A 16,278-nucleotide genomic window follows, 5' to 3' on the forward strand; every position below is an offset into this window, starting at 1 on the left:
GATACAGCCTGGAGAGTACTGACCTGTTCCTGGAGAGAAGGCAGGCAAACAACCTGGGAGCACACAGCCTAGAAAGAGTGAATTGTAGAGTGCCCGGGGCACACACCGGGGAGATTATTCACTCTTAAGAGCATGTCTCTGAGAGGCAGCATTCATGCAGACACCACTCTGGGAAAAAAAGGAGCTGGCCAGTTCCATTGTCTTCCCCCACCTCTCATGAACACAGAGCCAACTACAGGAAACAGCATAGTGCCAATATTGGCTGCCTAACTTGCTTACACCAAGCTCTACCCGCTGTGCTCCAGTAGAACTGCCCTATTCAGAAACACTTGCCTCAGTCCTTGCATGTCCGGACCCTCCCCCAGAACACCAGCACAAGCTCCCACCCAAACCATGTCTCCCAACTAGAGCTTATGGCCAGGCTTCAGTTCTGGTGGATGTAGTGATAGGTCTCATTTCACAAGCAGACCAGGACACACCTAGCTAAAACTTGCCAGTTAGGCCAGGGGCCAAACACTGCCCATGGTAGGCAAGCAGAGCCTCTGCAGCAAGAACACAACAGCAGAGGGAATGCAGCACACAATGGAGACACTCCCTAAAGTGCCAGGTCCTTGGCACTACATGGTCTTTTTTCCATAAACTCACTACTTTACGTAGAGCAGGAGATATAACTAGCTTTTCTAACACAGAAGGCAAAGACTTAAACAAAATGCAAAGACAGAGCAATTTATCCCAAGTGAAAGAAGAAGGTAAATCCATGGTCAGAGATCTAAGTGAAACAGATATAAATAACATGTCTGATGGATAATAAAGCAATGTAAGGATACTCGCTGGGCTTGAGAAAAGAATGGAGACCCTTATCACGGAGATAAAAGATTTAAAAAAGAATTAGAGATGAATTGTGCAATAAACAAGAGTAGAAACATACTTGATGCAATGAACAGCAAGCTGGAAAAAGCGAGAAGTGGCAATACTTATATCAAACTAATTAGACTTTAAAACAAAGAGTGTAACAAGAGACAAAGAGGGACACTAAATAATAATAATGCTACAAAACAATGAATGGGTCAAGAAGGAATTAAAAGAAGAAATTTATTTATGTACTTATTTATTTAAAGATTTTATTTATTTATTCATGAGAGACACACAGAGAGAGAGGCAGAGACATAGGCAGAGAAAGAAGCAGGCTCCATGCAAGGAGCCTGATGTGGGGACTCAATCCCTGGACTCCAGGATAACACCCTGGGGTGAAGGCAAACGCTTAACTGCTAAGCCACCCAGACGTCCCAAAAGAAGAAATTTTAAAAAATACATAGAAACAAATGAAAGTGAAAACACAATAGTCCAAAACCTTTGGAATGCAGCAGTTTATAGCATTACAAGCCTAAGTCAAGAAGCAAGAAAAATCTCAAATAAACAACCTAACCTTATACCTAAAGGAGCTAGAAAAAGAACAAACAAAGCCTAAATCCAGCAGAAGGAAGGAAACAATAAAGATTAGAGCAGAAATAAATGATATAAAAGCTAAAACAAAAACAAACAACAACAACAAAAAAAAAAAACCAAAACAGAACAGATTAATGAAACCCAGGAGCTGGTTCCTTGGGGGGGAAAATCAATAAAATTGATAAACTTAAAAAAAATTTGATAAACTTCTGACCAGACTTGTGAAGAAAAAAAGAGAAAGGACTCAAATAAATAAAATCACAAATGAGAAAAGAGAAATAAGAACCAACACCACACAAATATAAACAATTATAAAAGAATATTATGAAAAACTATGGCAACAAATTGGATAACCTGGAAGAAATGGATTAACTCCTAGAAATATATAAACTACCAAAACTGAAACAAGAAGAAATAGAAAATCTGAACAGATTGATAACCACCAAGGAAACTGAATTAGTATTTTTATAAAATCTCCAAACAAACAAAAGTCCTGGACCAGATGGCTTCACAGACAAATTTTACCATATATTTAAAGAAGAGTTAATACTTATTCTTCTCAGACTATTCCAAAAAAAAATAGAAAGGGAAGGAAAACTTGCAAATTCATTCTATCAGGCCAGCATTACCCTCATACAAAAATCAGATAAGGACACCACTAAAAAAGAGAACTACAGGCCAATATCCCTCGTGAGCATAGATGCAAAAAATCCTCAATAAAATAATAGCAATCTGAATTCAACAATACATTAAAAACATCATTCACCATGATCAAGTGGGATTTATTCCTAGATTGCAAGGGTGGCTAAGTAGTCACAAATCAATCAATATGATACATCAAATTAATAAAAGAAAGAAGAACCATATGATCCTTTCAATAGACACAAAAGAAACATTTGACAAAGTACAACAATATTCATCATAAAAAACTCTCAATAAAGTAGGTTTAGAGGAAACATACCTCAACATCATACCTTTTCATCATATATGAAAAAACCTACAACTAGTACCATCTTAAATGGGGATATAAAATGAGAACTTTTCTTCTATGGTCAGGAACAAGACAGGGATGTCCAGTCTGATAACTTTTATTCAACATGGTACTGGAAGTCCTAGACACAGCAGTCAGACAACAAGACAAAATAAAAGGCATCCAAATCCAAAAAGAAGAGGTAAAGCTTTGACTATTTGCAGATGACATGAGACTATACAGAGAAAACCCAAAAATATTCTACCAGAAAACTGCTAGAACTGATAAATGAATTCACTAAAGTCACAGGATACAAAATCAGTGTAAAAAAATCCATTGCATTTCTATACACCAATAATAAAGTAGCAGAAAGAAATTAAGGAATCAATCCCATTTATAGTTGCACTAAAAACAAGAAGATACCTAGGAGTAAACCTAACCAAAGAGGTGAAGACCTATACTTGGAAAACTATAAAACACTGACAAAAGAAATTGATGATGACACAAAGAAATGGAAAGACATTCCACGCTCATGGAATGAAAGAACAAACATTGTTAAAATGTCTATGCTACCCAAAGCAATCTATATTAAATATACAATTCCTATCAAAATACCACCAGCATTTTTCACAGAGCTAGAACAAATAAGCCTGCAATTTGTATGGAATCACAGAAGACCCCAAGTAGCCAAAACAACCTTGAGAAACAAAAAGAAGCTGGAGACATCACAATTCTAGACTTCAAGTCATATTACAAAGCTGTGGTGATCAAAACAGTATGGTACTCCCACAAAAATAGACACAAGATCAAGAGAACAGAATAGAAAAACCAGAAATGAACCCACAATTATACGGTCAATCTGCAACAAAGCAGGAAAAAATATCGAATGGAAGAAAGATTGTCTCTTCAATAAATGGTGTTGGGAAAACTGGACAGGAACATGCAAAAAATGAAACTGTACCACTTTCTTACACCATATGCAAAAATAAATTCAAAATGTATTAAAGATCTAAATGTGAGATCTGAAACCATAAAAATTTTAGAAAAGAACACAGGCAGAAGTTCTCTGACATCAACTATAGCAACTTCTGTCTAGATATGTCTCATGAGGCAAGGGAAACAAGATAAAAAATAAACTATTTGGACTACTTCCAAATAAAAAGCTTCTATACAATGAAGGAAACACTCAGCAAAACTAAAAGGCAATCTTCTGAATAGAAAATATTTGCAAATGACATATCCAATAAAGGGTTAGTATCCAAAATATATAAAGAACTTCTAAAACTCAACACCCATAAAAGGAATAATCCACTTAAAAAATGGGCAGAAGACATGAACTGACATTTTTCCAAAGAAGACATCTGGATGGCCAATAGACACATGACAAGATGCTCAAGATCACTTATTGTCATGGAAATGCATATCAAAACTACAATGAGATATCACTTCATTCCTGTCCGAATGGCTAAAATCAACAACACAAGAAGCAAAGAGTGTTGGTGAGGATGCAGAGAGAAAGGAACCCTTGGGCACTGTTGGTGGGAAGGCAAACTGGCGCAGCCACTCTGGAAAATAGAACGGAGGTTCCTCAAAAAGTTAAGAACTACCCTATGATCCAGCAATTGCTCTACTAGGTATTTACCTGAAGAATACAAATACACTAATTCAAAGGGAGACATGCACCCAATGTTTATGACAGCATTATCTACAATAGCCACAGTATGGATATAGCTCAAGTGTCCATCAACTGATGAATAGATAAAGAAGATGTGGTATGCATATTCAATGGAATATTACTCAGCCATAAAAAAGAATGTAATCTTGTCATTTACAATGACATGGATGGATCTCGAGGATATAATGCTAAGCAAAATAAGTCAGTCAGAAAAAGGCAAGCACCATACGATTTCACTCATATGTGGAATTTGAGAAACAAAACAAATGAATAAAGGAAAAAAAAAGAGACAAACCAAAAAATAGATTAACTATAGAGAACAAATTAATGGTTACTGGAGGGGAGGTGGGGGGGGATGGGGGAAACAGGTGAAGGGGATTTAGAGTATACGCACCATGATGATCATTGAGTAATATAAAGATTTGTTGAATCACTATACTATATACCTGAAATTAATTCAACACTGTAGGTTAACTACACTGGAATCAAAATAAAATAAAAATTAATTAAGAAAAAAACCCCGAAAAACATAAGCAATGGAATGAATCTTTGAGATGAGGGCTATTTGTAGTTTCTTTTCAAAGCTTTATATTCTTTGCATAATGAGAGGAATGTTCTATTCAAATTGTGTTCCTGTACAAAGGTTTCTTTTTTCCCAATTATATTATTGTGATAAAATACTCATAATACACAATTCACTATTTTAACCATTTTAAAGTGTATAGTTCAGTGGTATGAAGAACATTCATATTTTTGTACAACCATCACTACCCAGAACTCTCCTCACCTTATAAAACTGAAACTTTGTATCCATTAAACAGTGATTTCAATCTTCAGTTTTGAAGAACTGAAATGCAAACGGACAAGGGCCAAACCGTACACAGAAAGAGAACTCTCACCCACAACCTGCAGCAATCTGCCCAAGAAACCAATTTTCTATTTATACTAATCAGCCCAGGAAGCCAACTATTATCTATTAGTCAGACTTAGAGAAACCATGAGGGCATACTTGAAAGCTTTCCCTTTTTTCCTCTATAAAGCTTTACCCCTCACCTGCCTGCTTTTGAATCTTTGCCCAAACTCAAGTGATGGTGGCTCACTCTCTTGCTATAGCAAGCTGCAAATGAATAGCTTTTAAGTGCTCTCAGTTGTTTGGTATTCATTTATTTCCAGTTTGAATGGGTTACACAGCTGCTCTACCACAAGGATGACATGGACCAGCATATTTGAAACTGTTTATAGGAGTCATATGCAGGGTGCGCCTTCACCTGCCATATGGCAGCACATTCACCACTAGATTTTTTTTTTTTTAATCAGAATGTTATTTTCAAATATCCAGTAGAGTTCTTCCAGGGCCTACACCTACATGTGTAAATGAGCCAGAAAAAGAGAGGGAGAGGGAGAGGGAGAGGGAGAGGGAGAGAGAGAGAGAGAGAGAGAGAGAGAGAGAGAGAGAGATTAAAAGAAAGGAAGAAAGAATGTGTGAGAGACAGAGATGGAGGAAGGATAGAAGGAAGAAAGAAACAGAGGGAGAAAGGAAACTGTTGAATGATAGTTTTTCAGTGCAAGCAGTGAGAATCAGTTGGACTTTTAAATTAGAAAACTGACTAGATATCAGAATTTTTAGTAACAGAACATTAACTTTCAGACATAAACTCTAATCTCTGCCTTGAAAAATGTAAAGTTAATATCATAATGCACATTTATTTAGTTCTTTTTTCCCCCAGGCTAGCAAGTTACTTCAATTGTATTTTAGTACATTAGAATTGGTAGGAGCTTTTGTTATGTCACAGCTTAGAAACTGATTGTTCCTATTTGAAAAAAAATAAAATTAAAAAGCCTGAAACACAATCTACCAACAACATGGAAAATCTCCTTATTATAAATTTCAATATGAAAACCCTGCTTGGGGTGAAATTTCAATTAGAGATTAAAATAAAACAAAATCATCTCAAACTTATTAATATAGTGACAAAAAATGGATTGCAGACAGTTCCATTCTCACTTCTAGAATATGATGATAAAAATGGATTTAGGAATTAATGGGCCTTTTTGCAACGTTGCTTCATAATTCATAAACTGTATATAACCTGTTGCTTTTTTCCCTTTTAAACATTTCCCTATGAGAAGATAGGGAAATGATTAAGTAAATGCCCATGTACAATTCTTGCTTCTTTTAAAAAATTAGTGACAATAACGAAAAATAGAGACTAAAGCATCATTTATTACTAAAATAAGAGGCTCCATTCACCATATTGGAAGCAATTACACCAAAAAACAGTGCACTTCCGTCCCAGTTGAAAGAGGATTTTGGGAACAGAGAACAAATTGTTAGTTGCCAGAGGAGAGATGGGTGGGAAATGGGTGGAATAGATAAAGGGGATTAAGAGGTACAAACTTCCAATTATAAAATAATTAAGTCACAGAGATGAAAAATACAGCATAGGGAATAGAGTAAATAATACTGCAACAATGTTGTATGGTGACAAATGGTGACTATGTTTATCATGGTGAACACTGAGTAAGGTATGGAACTGCTGAATCAATATGCTGCATATCTAAAACCAAGATAACATATATTAATTATATTTCAATTTAAAAACAAAAAGGATTTTGGGAGCTGATACAAACTGTGTTAAAAAAAATATCCAGCAGAATTTGTTCTGAAGGACCTTGCTGGACACCTTCAATATTGGAAGGCCTGGGGCTGTTTGGCCTGTAGGGCTTCTTTCCTAACCACATATCAACAATAAAAACAAGGCTGATCAGTACTAGTTCCTAAAATCTGGAAACAACACTACTCTGCACCTATATACCAGAAATGATTTTTCTCTGAAAAATAGATGTCTACTAACAAATGAGATTCTATTACATATCTAGGAGAATGGCTAAAATGAAAAGAATGACAAAACCAAACATCAATGGAGTTGCAAGCAAACCATAACTCACATACATATTGGTGGGGGTATGAGATGGTATAAAGCATTTCAGAAAAAAGTCTGGAAGTATATGGAAAAATTAACCATACATCTATCATACATATATATGACAAAGTCCTCTCAGTTATTTAGCCAAGAGAGATGAAAACAGATGCTTACAATGAGATGCAAAAAAAAATGTTCACAGATTGATTCCTAATAATCAAAACCATAAACATTCCAGGTGTTCATCACTTGGAGAACACACAAATTATGGTATATTTGTGTAATGGAATACTACTTAGCAATAATAAGGAACAATTTCATGATATACTCAACAACACGGATGGATCACAAAATTATTATGCTGAGCGAAAGGGGCTTTATACAAAAGAGTACATACTGATGTGCTTCTGGGAGGCTGCCCCAAAATATACCACTTTGGCATATTAATTATTTTGAATTAAAGTTACTTAAGAAACAGTCAGTACAAAGACACTCTCACCTTCCTCTACTCTTCCTGCACCTGGAGGGTAACCAGAGATAGAAGATTCAAGGCCACAATGGTTATATAAACAAACCTTGTTACTTTTTCACTAATTTGCTACCCTAAGTCCAGACCCCTTTATCTTGCCAATTCTTCACAAATTTATGGTTTGTCTAAAAGATTCAAAGGCTGCTACTCTGGTTACTTCTTCAATAGTCACATTTCTATGAGCACCCATATGTATGAATTAAATGTGTTTTTCTCTTATGAATGTATTTTATGTCAATTTAAATATTAGACCAGCCGAAGAAAGGAAAAGTTTTCTCTTTTCCCTACAATGTTCTTCACCATATTATATCCTGTCCTATGTTCAAAGGTGGTATAATATATACTGCATGACTGTATACTAAACTTTAAAACAGGCAAAACTAATGACAGAGAAAAATATCACAACATTGTTTATTTCTGGAAGGGTAAGGGCTAGGATTTTCTAAGGAGCATGAGGGAACTTACTGTAATTTTGTAATATTTTATGTTTTAATAGAAAATTGGTTTACACAAGGTTTATGTACTTGTCAAAACTCGAATGTATATTTAAGAGTAAAACAAAATTGCTATCAAGAAAGAAAATATGGCAAACAAATTTCAATTTAGTTAATAATATACCTGTTGATGTATTTATAGGAAAGAATACTAATATCTAAAATTCAATCTCAAATCCATAACAAATAAAATGTACTAATGTATAGACATGCTAAACAGGTGTGCAATTTAAAAAGTATAGCAAAATGTTAATACGAGAATTTAAGTGTTGGGAATATGAAGCTTGGGTTGCAATTCTTTAAACTTTCCTTCAGGTTTAAAATTTTACAGAACATAATTTGCAAAATATTCAGAGAGAAAATATAGGAAGGCAATGATCCCAGAAAGCAGCTATCAGGGAGCCGATCTTCTCAATGACCTTGAAAAACTTAACAGCTAAGCATGGAAAATAAATAATCAGCTTCTAATTCCTGAGTTCAAATTTTAAGATTTGATTCTAAAAAATGTTTTGATCATCTGTAAAAAAAAAGGCAAGCAAACACCACTGAAGGGGTACAGAAGAGCCTCCCCAAAATGTGGCACTTTGGCAAGTGGATTACTTTGAGCTAAAGTCAATTAAGGCTCAAAAGACTCAGCAATAGCTTTTATTTCCCCTTAAATACTTAGAAGAATTTAGATAGGTGGCCTAGTCCAGGAAGAGAACTATCACCAGACATAACCACAAATAATATGGGCTAGATGTTTGGGGTTTGGGGAAACAGCAGCTGGGCCTAGAGCTCAAATTCCTTTCTGGGTCCCATTGTCTCTGTACAGTATAGCAAACATTTGTTTAACAACTGCCCTTCTCATTTTCCTATGAACTGTCTTCTTCCTCTTTCTCAGACCCCACCCTCTTCTCCTTTGCTCAGGATGGCATATATATAGCCCCCAACTGCCTGACTGCCTCAGGGATCTCAGATTCTTATGAGGCTTCTGTATGTACATAATTAAATTAATGTTTTTCCTGTTACTCTGTGTTCTATCAATTTACCAGGCAAAAAAATCTAGAAGGGTAGAGGAAAAATTTCTCTACCTCAACACCACCCACATTTGTGTAGAATCCAGTTGGGTAAGGTATACTTAACATGACTGTCCCATACAGACACTTAAATCAACAGGTAAGGAAAAGAAAATACCAGTTCAAAAACAGGGAGATTTTTGTTTCTATGTTTCTGGACTCATAAAATAGACAGTGATGAGTTAATAAATTCGAAAGTGCAGGTGAGAAAAAATAATTTTACTTCTACCCTTCTAGGCTCTTGGCTGAGACTCCATCTCCCACCCATAATAAAAGACTAACAGTAGAAAAACAAACAGAAGCTTAATAATATACATACCTCCTGTAATATATGGGAGATACCTAGTTAAAACTGAGTAACTTGGGGATCCCTGGGTAGCGCAGCGGTTTGGCGCCTGCCTTTGGCCCAGGGCGCGATCCTGGAGACCCAGGATCGAATCCCATGTCGGGCTCCCGGTGCATGAAGCCTGCTTCTCCCTCTGCCTGTGTCTCTGCCTCTCTCTCTCTCTCTCTCTCTCTCTCTCTCTCTCTCTCTCTGACTATCATAAATAAATAAAAATTAAAAAAAAACAACAAAAAACTGAGTAACTTCTTGAAATAGCCCACACCACCACTTTAAATAACATCTCCAGCTAAAGACAAAAGAAGGTATTTGGGTGGCAAACCAGTTAGAGGAAGTTACCAGGAAAACCACAGTAAACAAGGCTATGGTTGTTATGCAAATTTAAATCCTTGCCTTCAGAGTTTCTAGAAATTTAGTTATCCTCTTTTAGGTACAGAGAAAGGTACATCCTTATAAATGCAGATTTCCTTTATAAATGTAAATGAGTCTTACAAAAGGGTAATTTGTATCTGGTTTTCAGAGTTTCTCCTGCGACCTGTGTTTCTCCTGTGTTTTTTAAAAACAATCAACTCAAAATAACTCTTGTGCAAAAGAGGCATCTTTTGGGTGGCAGATTCTGCTTCCCTTCAAAAGCAACTGGTAAATTATAAAAAACATTTTTAAGGAAGATAATAACATTACAAAACTGAAAACTAAATTAAAAGTATAAATCAGTAGTATCAAATATTTTATTAAAAATTGAAAAATCTGTGATATTTAAGGTTTAGAGGAAAAAATACATGGAATTCAGTACAGGACAAAACAAATACTAGAGAGGACAGTAGGAAAATTAGTATGTTAAAAGAAGAGACTAGGACAAATGAAAAAAATGTCTTAATTACATAGATACAATGGAAAAACCTTCTTAAAATGAGGGAAAACATAAATACGCGCAACTGGAAGTCTCAACACTTAGAAAGATTATTTAATAAATATTAACTACACACCAAACTTATTTTATGAAGTTATGCAGCTCCAATACTAAAAAGAGAATACTATAATCACACAGAGAATCATATTAACCAAGGGAGGGACAGAAAAAAAAGTTTACGTTAACTACAATTCTCTCCTCTACAACTGTAATTACTATATGCCAATGACGTAATTTCCTCAGCAGAGTCAAAACAAAGAAGTTTCTACCAGGAAATTCTATTCTGACAAGTCTATCACAAATTAAGGAAATAGAAAAATAAACTTGAACTTTAAGGATTCAAGGAGTCTATCATTTTTGTACCACAAAGAGCTAATTTTTAAAGAAACAACCAGAACTAAAACAAAATGAGTATCAGTGTGTAGATAAGAAGGAACCCCTGGCTTAGAGAATTCATTCTTAATATCTGGACGCCAAGGATATCAAACAGCATGTGTCTGCTCTAATTAAAAAAAAATATATATATATGATATAAAAATACAAAAACAAAAATTCACATAGTTTAGAGCACAATAGAAAACAAAGAAAACCTAACGTAATAATATAAAGTAAATGAATCTTTCAAAAGTGAGACCAGTCATATCAATTTTGACAATAAATACAAAAGGAATAAAATTTATATATAAAAATTAATAGGACTCTCAATGTCAAGGAAAACAGCAAAAAACTAAAAAGCCAAACCTATGCTGTCTCAGTAATTGCCTTGAAAGAACTGACTATAAATGAAAACAAATACACATCATGCTAATGAAACAAAAAATAAACTCACATCATTAACATCAATGATGATTTCAAGGTAGAATTTACTAAATAAGACAACAAACTTATTTTGTGAGGCTACAGAGTACCATATTCATTTACCATTATATTTATAAAATAAAGAACTTATAAATATAAGAAGAAATTGACAGAAACATTAAATTTTTATGTGATTTTTATAGAAATATCTTAATTCTTGATAGATCATAGGCCAAATAAAACAAGAATATAGGAATCTAAGTAATACTAAAAATAACTTCATGCAAAATATTTCATAAAAATCAATGCCCTACAAATTAAGTTACATTTTAGGCACCAAAGAGAAACAAATGTCCATACTGAAACCATGCGCCACAGGGTTAATGAGGTTGAAACTAGTAGAAAACTTAAAACTTATTTTTCAGAGAACTGTTTTCTCCTAATCACCTATTATGCCATTTCAAACCCCACTAACAAATCCACTAGATGTCCTTGCAGAAGCTGGACTCAATGTCAATTGAAATGGTTCTAGTCTAGGAACAAGCAAGGCCCTGCATTCTTTACCCAAAATAACAAACCCAAGATCCTATTCACTTTACATAAACTCTTGGAGCATACCCACAGCCCCTTCTCCTTGTCCTTAAAAGAAACTCAACATCAGGAAATAAATTTTTCCTCATTCTGACATTCTCTACTCCAAAGTGAGCATGGGCTATATGCTATGTTGGACCCTGGCTCACGGGTGCCAACGTGTCCCGGTGGACGCCCCAGAGACTCAGACCCCAGACAGGCAGATGCAATTAGCAAGAGGGTTTATTGAACGTTTGCGCAAAGGGGCTCTCCGCCTCCGAGGAGGAAAAGAGCCCCGATTAGCAATTACAGGGATCTTTTAAAGGCAAAAGGAAAGAAACCGCCTAAAGACAAAAGAACCACGGGAGTCGCATGGCATCCAGGTTGATTTCACAGAGGGTCAACATGAACCTATTCAGGGACATTCCAATCAGGGTGTGGGGGGAAATGGTTTTCTTATTGTAAACAGAATGCTTTTAGTTGCTAAAATTTCAGGAAGGCGCCTGGATGGGCTGCCTCTGGATTAGGGCTGGCCCTACTTACAAGGGGGGAGGTTTCTTCAGCTACATATATGTTTACTCAAGGAGCATGCTCCATTTTTTCCTCATGAGTAGTCATAAATTTCCCTGCCCTCTTTATCAATATGTATGTAATCTCAACCCCTATGATTATAAAAAACTTGTTCTTTCCCCTTCAGGAAGGCAGATTTTAGGCTTGTCCTGTCTTCTCATTTGGATGCCTCTCCTAGAATAAACCCTTTCCTTGCCGCAAACCTGATATCCCAGTGATTGGCTTTGCTGTGCATCAGGTAGATGAACTTGGGTTCCATTTAAATATTATATGTGCAAAGACAAGTGCAATGAATTCCAAAATGTAAACATGATGCAAATTAACCTTTGTGAGCACAATGGAATAAAGAGCTCAAAAGGCATAAAAAGAAATAAACCTAAGCAATAGGATCCTAAATAAATAAGTTAGCCAAATGTCACAACTGCCACTGAAGAAATCCTAAAAATAGTGGGAATACAGACACTCATATTAATATCTGAGTAATATAAACAGGACGCTGTTTTATAGAGAAGAAAGTTAAACCACCAAACACTTTCAATGGGAATAAACTACAAAAGAAATTAATGTCTTCATTTAAAAATGACAAAATAAACAAAAAATAAATCAGAAAAAGTATTTATACAGATTTAACACATATACAAATGGAAATCTCTACAACATACAAAATAGTAGCAATGAAAAATAATTTCCAAACAACATGCATAAGCTAGCCTAACCAAAGGGAAAAAAGCATGATGAAACTAAAATTTATAAAATGCAGATATGATGGCAAGCCCAGTCTAGGAGCTTTCCACAGTCTCAAGTTTATTAATCCTCTCCAATAACCTTTTAAGAAGGACCAGAGTAATTTGGAACCAAGAAGTGGTTGGATGTTAGTTGTTCCTATATACTACTTTTTAGTCATTAAAATTTTAAATTTCCCTAAGGGTATCATTATCATGATGAAGGTGACAATTACTATATAAACTCTTTATGAGAAAATACATTTTTAGTTTTATTGTTCATCATCAAGACAGGGGTGAGGGAAGAGAGTGGGAGAGCAGCTTTTGTGAAAAGAGAACCCCCCCCCCTTTATTTTAGAATCCCTTTACTAAGAAAACCAAGCTATGGCTGATGCCTAGTCACTTCTGGCAGGCTGGGCAGAGTCATCACAGTGACAGGAGTAATTGATCTTAATCATTAGAATGAGGGAGGATGGGGCAGCCCAGGTGGCCCAGTGGTTTGGCTCCGCCTTCGGCCTGGGGTGTAATCCTGGAGACCCAGGATGGAGTCCCACATGGGGCTCCGTGCAGGGAGCCTGCTCCTCCCTCTGCCTGTGTCTCTGCCTCTCTCTCTTTCTCTCTCTCTCATGAATAGATGAATAAAATCTTAATAAAAAAAAAAAGGAGGAGGGAGGATGGCTTTGTATCTTAGAGATGCAGAAGGACCAGTAAAGACAGTCATGGTGTTCCTCACATTTAGTGTCTCACTGACTTTCGCAGGAGGAAAAAGCACCTTGTCATAGGAATTTATTGCAGTGGCTTAGGAAATAAAAACAGTGCATAGAAGATAAAAGCACATTGTCTGGGAGACAATTTGAGATTTTTTTTCCATTTATGATGGAGAAAGGCACTCATCTGCTGTGTCTGGTACAGGAAGGATAGAAGCTGATTCTTCAGATATGAATGGAAAACACAGAAAATCAGATGAAAGAAAAATACCAATAACTTTACACCATCCTGACAAACGATTGTACCTTGCTGTATACTGCTATGTATTTTTAATGAATACCATTTGTGATCAATTGCATATATAATTCTTATTTTATTATAAAAGTTATTTCTAGGGGCACCGGGGTGGCAGAGCAGTTGAGCATCTGCCTTTGGCTCAGGTTGTGATCCTAGGGTCCTGGGATGGAGTCTCGCATCTGGCTCCCTACAGGGCGCCTGCTTCTCCCTCTATATATCTGCCTCTCTCTCTCTGTTTCTCTGTCTCTCATGAATAAATAAAATATTTTTTAAGTTATTTCTAAAAATATCAGACATTTTAATGACTGATGGAAAATCATCATTCAAATTCCCACCACTGAGATATAATGACTTATCATTCAAGTGCATTTTTTATTATCCTTGTTATTGCATATTTTTATGTAGTTTACATCAATTAGAATCTACTGGACTTTTAAAAAGGTTAATAACTTGGGAAGATGCATAAATACTACATTGAAGATTTTAAATGGTAGGGACAAAAATAAAATAATGAAAATGGCTCAACTCATCCGATATAATATTTAAAGTCGTACAAAATCATTACATGTGTCTAATAAGAATGAGGCTATAATAGTTTTCTACTCAAGTTTGCTTCTGTGGATAGAGAGAAAACTCATTCTAGGTGTAATTTCATCCAGTAAATTCTCCAAAGCAGATTAGGCATCATTACCAATTACTTTTTTAGGGCAGCAAGAGTAATTAGTTTTTGACATCCTCAAAAATAACAAGATTTTCCCCTAACCTGTGAGTTAGGAGACACATGATAAAATAAAAACAACCAAAGACAAAAGAAACAAGAAAAAAAAAAAACAAACCTGGTACTAGACCAATCCTGTAATTATCAGAGAAAGATAACTTCAGCAAGCCTCGAGAAACATTCACTTAAGCTGCACAGTCCATTTGGCAATAAATCACCCAGAGATAAATTGCATTCTGCATGTTAAGAAAGTCAATTTATGTCATAATTTAACCAGTCTGAAATTTAGTATTAATTAATTTTGGAAAAAGTCTAAAAGTAGTATTTTGAAGAAAGATACATGGATAGTCTATTTTCTAAACTCTTTACTCTTCAACAGTTAAATAATTAGTTTCCATGAATGAAAAACAATTTATCTGAGCTATATAATTCTCAGGTTACCACATCTCCCCTCCTAGGAAATACAGAAGTATGAATTCATTATCTGTGGTACTTCATATTAAAAAAAAAAATTAAAGTCTAAAGGCATTCTTGTTTTCATTCTTTTCTAGGTAATTTTTAATTTCCTTTTTTTCGTCTTCTATTTTTACAGACTTTTATGCTCCACTTTGTAATGTATCCTAGCCCATTCAGCAAAACAATTAGATGTAGCTTTCCTTACATTGCTTTTGCAGGTGTACCATGACTGTTTTTTGATTTTTCTCAGACTGACTTCTTGTTGCTGCTGCTGCTGTTGTTCAAGCAACTTCTCATTAGTTGTAACACTGATCAACTGGTTGTTGTTTCTGTGTCATTTGTCTCTTCATCTTTTTCTATATTTTGTATTTACATTATCCACCTTTGCCAGCACAACTATCTCTGCACACAGTAATCACTCTGTGTTTTTCTCAACCCTCGAAACTTCTCAAGCAACTCAGGTCAAAAAGAGCACTGCAATGAAAATCTGGCTTTACAGCTCATTAGCACTGCCTTAGTTCATATTACCTAATGCATAGATTGTTGTCAAAATTAAATAATATGGCAAATATAAAGCGAGGGACTTATCACCAAATAAATGTATGTAAGTAGGCACAATAGTGTATATTTTGTTCTTTACTTTTTTTTCCAAAACAGAGTTATAAATTGCTACTCAATTTTATTTGTCCTGCCATCTTTTCTTATATCTAATTTTGTCTTGTGTCATCTAATTTTATCCACCTCCTCTTTCACTTAATTCTGTTGATTCATTTAAGCCTGGTGAATCCTGGCTTTCTTATACGTTAGCACATAACATTTGTCTTCTTGTATTCTTTCTATCAATTATTTCTGAAATGTTAGTTGGATTAACATGGGCTATTATTTCCAGATGTATGCTCTGTCTTTAAAAACTTTTAGGACTGTTCCCCTCTCATGAGAATATGCTTATAGGGTCACCTACCTGTCTTTGCCTTCCTTCAGAGATGGGTTAGATTAGGGATAAGGAATTCGTATTTAATTCTTCCAGAAACTCTTCTACCAAATAGAATGAGCTGCTACTTCTAACTTCAGTTTCATAGCTCCTTCTGTA

Source organism: Nyctereutes procyonoides, unplaced genomic scaffold (assembly GCF_905146905.1).
Source record: "Nyctereutes procyonoides isolate TBG_1078 unplaced genomic scaffold, NYPRO_anot_genome, whole genome shotgun sequence".
NCBI classification, from domain to species: domain Eukaryota; kingdom Metazoa; phylum Chordata; class Mammalia; order Carnivora; family Canidae; genus Nyctereutes; species Nyctereutes procyonoides.